Source organism: Symphalangus syndactylus, chromosome 1 (genome assembly GCF_028878055.3).
Source record: "Symphalangus syndactylus isolate Jambi chromosome 1, NHGRI_mSymSyn1-v2.1_pri, whole genome shotgun sequence".
NCBI lineage: Eukaryota > Metazoa > Chordata > Mammalia > Primates > Hylobatidae > Symphalangus > Symphalangus syndactylus.
Genome location: NC_072423.2, coordinates 64735024 through 64741075, shown reverse-complemented (window position 1 = coordinate 64741075; position 6052 = coordinate 64735024). Strand labels below are relative to the sequence as shown.

The 6052-nt window shown below is 48.6% G+C and overlaps 1 non-coding gene across 1 annotated transcript; it reads left to right on the top strand.

Annotated features, from left to right (window-relative positions):
• Positions 1-1684: 1684 nt before the first annotated feature.
• LOC129461476 (U7 small nuclear RNA) lies at positions 1685-1748 on the top strand. Its single transcript, XR_008650565.1, has one exon. It is a non-coding gene; the product is annotated as a U7 small nuclear RNA (small nuclear RNA).
• Positions 1749-6052: the final 4304 nt, after the last annotated feature.

Here is a 6052-nt window from a genome sequence, read left to right as displayed (position 1 = left end):
CATCCATGGAGTTTTCTCACCTCCTCCAGGAAGAATCAGTCCCTTGTTACTGTACCTTGTTGAGAGAGTTCACATGCTGATTATTTGTCTTTGTATGAACTGTGGGTCCCCACTGCATAGGGGCTGTGTTTACTTTTTCTTGAAAGGTGCCCCCCACCCTAGCACAGTGCTTGGCACAGAGTATGCCTTAATCACTACATAAATGTTGGTGTTGAAACCACTCACTCACTCACTCACTTACTCTGCTCCTTCATTGGATCAGCCACTACCAGGTGGCTGGTATCCATTTTTCCTAACCTCTCTCCCCATCCAGTGAAAGGACTTTGCAGACAGAAACTCTTTCTTTTCTTTCTAATTTTTTAATTTTTTTTTTTGAGATGGAGTCTTGCTCTGTTGCCCAAGCTGGATTGCAGTGGCTGCGATCTTGGCTCACTGCAAGCTCCGCCTCTTGGGTTCACGCCATTCTCCTGCCTCAGCCTCCCAAGTAGCTGGGACTACAGGTGCCCACCACCAGGCCCAGCTAATTGTTTTGTATTTTTAGTAGAGATGGGATTTCACCGTATTAGCCAGGATGGTCTCGATCTCTTGACCTCATGATCCGCCCAAAGTGCTGAGATTACAGGCCTGAGCCACCGTGCCTGTCTCTTTTTAATTTTTTTTAAGGTGGAGTCTCACTCTGTCACCCAGGCTGCAGGGCAGTGGCACAATCTCAGCTCACTGCAACCTCTGCCTCCTGGGTTCAAGTGTTTCTCCTGCCTCAGCCTCCTGAGTAATTGGGATTACAGGCACACGCCACCACGCTCGGCTAATTTTTTGTATTTTTAGTAGAGAGGGGGTTTCACCATGTTGGCCAGGCTAGTCTTGAACTCCTAACCTCAAGTGATCCTCCCGCCTTGGCCTCCCAAAGTGCTGGGATTACAGGCTTCACCACCGTGCCTGGTCAACAAACAGAAACCCTTTCTGAGGTCTGTGCCAGGTCTAAAGTATTATCTCTCCTTGCTTGCCATCAACCCCTACGTTCCTTCCTGAACAAAGTTATTTCTTTTTCCCTCTTTCCTTCTTTAGAACAATGCCCCTGTCTATCTTTCTATTTGGATTACCCCTGTATAAAAACCTGGTGTGCTCTGAGGGTGTTCTTTTGGAGAAGGATAATCAAAACTCTCCAAGATGAGCTTACTGATGGTGTCCAAGACTATGGTCTCCATATTAAGAAAAAAGTCTCGCCGGGCGCGGTGGCTCACGCTTGTAATCCCAGCACTTTGGGAGGCCGAGGCGGGCGGATCACGAGGTCAGGAGATCGAGACCACGGTGAAACCCCGTCTCTACTAAAAATACAAAAAATTAGCCGGGCGTGGTGGTGGGCGCCTGTAGTCCCAGCTACTCGGAGAGGCTGAGGCAGGAGAATGGCGTCAACCCGGGAGGCGGAGCTTGCAGTGAGCCGAGATTGCGCCGCTGCACTCCAGCCTGGGTGACAGAGCAAGACTCCGTCTCAAAAAAAAAAAAAAAAGAAAAAAGTCTCACTGGTTCTATCTTTTATCCTGTAGTAGCATCTCTTCCTCAAAGATGAGTCAGCCGTCATTTGAAGAGGAGGAAAGACTGGATTGGGGAAGAATCTGGGGCAAAATGAAGCCAAATTGAGAACGCGGAGAAAAGGAGATGCTAAGGCCGCAGATAAGGAGGTCTTGAGTGTTACCGCTCTTCTCGAATTTGTCTAGCAGGCTTTCTGCTTTTTATTGGAAAGTGCCCCCCGCCCGCAAAATAAATAAATAAATAAATACATAAAAAAGAAAGATTTAAAAAACAAAAGAGAAAGAAGGGCCTGGGAATTCTGGCTGCTCAGAGGACACCCAGCTCTGAGTTCAGTAGCCTCCGATGAAGTGCCGCTTCTGCTTATGGTTGTCCCTTCCCATCTATCCTGGTTTTGTTTATCCTGCCTCATATCTCTCAGGATAGTCAGGGCAGCTTCCCCTGTTCTCTTGCCACTGGCTCCAACATCCTGCCTGTCACACATTCTATCTTTTGCTTCTTCCAAATATCTCTAAGATTGACTCTTCCTTTCCGCTGTCCATCAAGTTCCATCTCCCGGGCTGATCCGGCTCCTCTGCGATGGGTTCTGCAGATGGTCCTGTGTGGTCCAGTCTTCCAAATGCACCTCTTCAGGGATGCCCATCCTCAGTTAGAGAAACGTGAGTGACCTTGAGGCCCTGCAGGGGGTTCTTCCTTTTGACTCGGCATACTTATTTCTCACTGCACCCAAAAGTAAACCCCTCAATGCAGTTTTTGGAGCTGTCTCCAGTCCCCAGTCTCTTCCCGACCCTGCATTCCTGCACTGGCTGAGGTAAACCTTTCTCCTCCTCACTTAATCTGCCACTTAATCTGCATCCTGCCATCCATGAAAGGACTCCAACCCAGGCTGAAGTCTCCTTCTTTGCTTGCATATTCAATGAGCCTGCCATTGCTGGGCATGTCTCTATCCTCTTGCTGGTTAAAATGGTGTTGCTTTCAGCCAAAAGCCTTTGAAAACTTCACAGAGCCATGTCATCTGCCACATACATTGCAAGGAGCAAAATGGGTCAAAGTTAAAGCAAATTTAGTCGTTTAGCATAGGGTTGTTTTTGAATGATCCTAGGGATGTTAGTTTTGTCCCCCCACCTCCCAATTTGCTACTGCTGCTGGGGTGTCTGTGAGCCTCTAACAGTGTGTTATTTAGGGCTGGGCTCAGGGGCGGGGGGAGACGCTCACTACACACACGCTAATTGACTTATTGAGTTAGTCATTTGGTCTTTGACAAACATTTATTCACTGCCTACAGAGAAGGCTCAGGTGGATTTTTACATATCTTCCCAAATGGCACCAAAATTCAACAAGAGCCACCCAACACCTAGAAAAGGACTTTGACCAACGAAAGCAACTTGAGAACAGGTTTTGCTGCCTTCAGCTCACCTTGAGCAGGGGCCAAGCTCAGTGCTTTGGGAACAGGCACGGAGAGCTCACTTGCTGCATGCTGTTTGTTCAGAAATAGCCTTCCTGGAGCATGAGTCTATTGGTGAGAACTCAGCCTTACAAAGTCAACACAAGGCTTCTGGCTGATTCTCCAGGACACTGGGCTGCTGAAGCCTTCCATGCAGATCCAGAACATCTCATCCTCTGGGTTCCCAATTTCACAGCACAGGGAGTCAGTCCTGGCTTGGCCTCTCCCTCTCACAGACCTGTGGTCAGGGTTTGTGGCCAACTGTAGGGCTTCCTTAAGAGAAGGGGCTTGTAAACCCATTTCTCTAAGTGACCTCCTCGAGCTGCGACCTTGGGGCTCGTTCTCACTTCTCTGCATGGCTGTAGCTCCCTGGGGCTGAACATGGAAATGACATCCCAGTAGCCAAGTGGACAAGTGGACTCTGAGAGGTGGCTATTGAGGCAGAGTAAGGGACTAGTGGGAATCTCTATAGGCAACAGAAATGCAAACGTAACTTCAGTTCAGGTTTAAAGGCCTAGTCAATGATTACATGTTTTTATTATTTACCTAGTAAAAATTCCCTTGAGAAGGAGAAAGAGAGAGAGAGACAGGTGCTTGATTCTCCACCTCCAAATTTTAGGGTCTGTTCAGAGCTTTTGTGGCCATGTGGATACATCTGTAATCTCTGGCTTCTGGGCTGGGCTCACTCAGAGCAAGGCAATCCAATGGTAGGCCTAAGCCTTGTAGACCTTAGCCTGGGAGAGGTTCTGCTTGAAGCAGAAAGTGTGGAGCCACAGGGAGGTTGCAGCTCAACAAGGTAATTCTCCCAGCCTCCAGATGACAAAGGTTGCATTTACACCTGGCCAGGAGGTTTAATCATCTACCTTTTCCAAACACAGCAGGCTAACAACCGGCTGGGCCGAAAATCATAAATTAAAAAAAAAAAAAATCACCAACAAGAGACAGTACAACGGGAAGGAGGAGAAAAATGGCTCAGTGTCCTTGCTCTAGAGGAGGAACCCCTAGGTTTAACCCTAGGTGGGACCCCTGGGTGGGGAGCCATGAGTGAGGGTCCCGGGTGGGAGCCTTTGATGAGAGACTGAGCCAGTGTTCCCCACGCCAGCATGAACAGCACAGTTGCCACAAATCCCATGAAAAAATGGCCCCCTGGGGGCCAGGGTTGTCTGTCTCACCATGGCTGTGGAGAAAGAAGTCTCTGCCATTAAAATCTTCCCCTGGGGGCGTGCAGGGAGGACTGTGCCATGTTACCAGTTCTTTTATGTCTCTGCTTTCTTGTTAGAAGAGACCAGGCTGTCTTTTTGTCACCAAATCAGGCAGACTGGCATAGCAGTTACATGCTTCCACCTCCTGTCAGACTACCTGGGTTCAAATCTCAGCTCCATCACTCACCTGTGGCTTTGGGCAAACAGCCTCAGCTCTCCATGCCTTGGTTTCCCCATTTATATAATGGGGATGGTAATAGTACTTGCCTTATAGAATATTGTCGGGGTTAAATGAGATAAAGTATCATTATTATTATTTCATGGAACAATGCATTTCAGGGGACTCAGAGATAGTTTTAGCTGTGGGTTGTGTCTGGGTTTGATGCATTTTAACCAGAATGATGACAAATTTATGTGTAGCAGAGACTTGGGGACGCTGGTGTCCACAGGACGGTGGTTAAACATTAATTTTTCACATATGAATCTGATCACACCAAGAAAGCCACAGAACCCCATCAATGAATAGGATCTTCATAATAAAGTTTTTATGGCAGCGGCAAGATCAATCCTTTAGGTAATTAGCAATAAATAGTATTGGATATCTATACACAAGACACTCTGGTCAGTGCAGGGGACCTAGCAGAATTGGATCCAGGCCCTCCTCCCTCAATAAATTTACCATCTTGATAGGGGGACAAGACATACATGTAAATAGATAGCTAACAACTCAAGATAACATATGTCAAATGCCAAATGAGTTGTATTGTAGAGCAAACGTATTTGTGTCTTATCTCTTCCACTCACTCCCTGAAGACAGAAACCACATCTGTCTTGCTCATGATAAGTCCTCTGCACACATCTGCATTATTGCTGAGGCTTCCTGAAGACTCACTTTGGCCCAGGCACCATTCTCAGTGCTTCATAGGCATTAGCTCTTTTTTTTTTTTTTATTAATTTTTTTTGCATACAAAAACAATAAACATTTTCTAAAAATACATACAAACAAAAAGATGCGTATCAAACATATTAGGAAGGTTGCACATGGGAAGTCGGGGAATAGAAATGGGGCTGGGAGTTAAAATAAATGAGAGAGGGACTTTATATGGATCAGTGATAATAACTCAATCCTCTATTTGACAAAGAAGAGGGAGAAGGAAGAGGAAGAAAAAGAAAGTGGGATAAAGGATCAGAAAGGGAGGAAAATAGAAAAAATTAGAGTATGACTCCAGGGTAGACCTGTTTTGTTGTCATTGAGTTGGTTGGTTGGTTTGTCTGTTGTATTCTTCATGTTTCGCCAAGTTGGCCAGACTGGTCTCGAACTCCTAGCCCGAAGTGATCAACCCGCCTCGCCCCCCAGAGTGCCGGGACCACAGGCGTGAGCCACCACGTCCAGCCCCCACATTGCTTCTGGCCTCCGTGGTAGACCTCCCAGACGGAGCGGCCAGGCAGAGGAGCTCCTCACTTCTACCCAGTCACGGGGCGGCCGGGCAGAGGGGCTCCTCACTTCCCAGACGGGGCGGCCAGGCAGAGACGATCCTCACTTCTTCCCAGACGATAGGTGGCCGGGCAGAGGCGCTCCTCACTTCCCAGACGATGGGTGGTCGGGCAGAGGCGCTCCCCACTTCCCAGACGATGGGTGGCCGGGCAGAGGCGCTCCTCACTTCCCAGACGATGGGCGGCCGGGCAGAGGCGCTCCTCACCTCCCAGACGATGGGTGTCCGGGCAGAGGCACTCCTCACTTCCCAGATGGGGCAGCCGGGCAGAGGCCCTCCTCACTTTCCAGACGATGGGTGGCTGGGCAGAGGCGCTCCTCACCTCCCAGACGATGGGTGGCCGGGCAGAGGCGCTCCTCACCTCCCATACGATGGGTGGCCGGGCA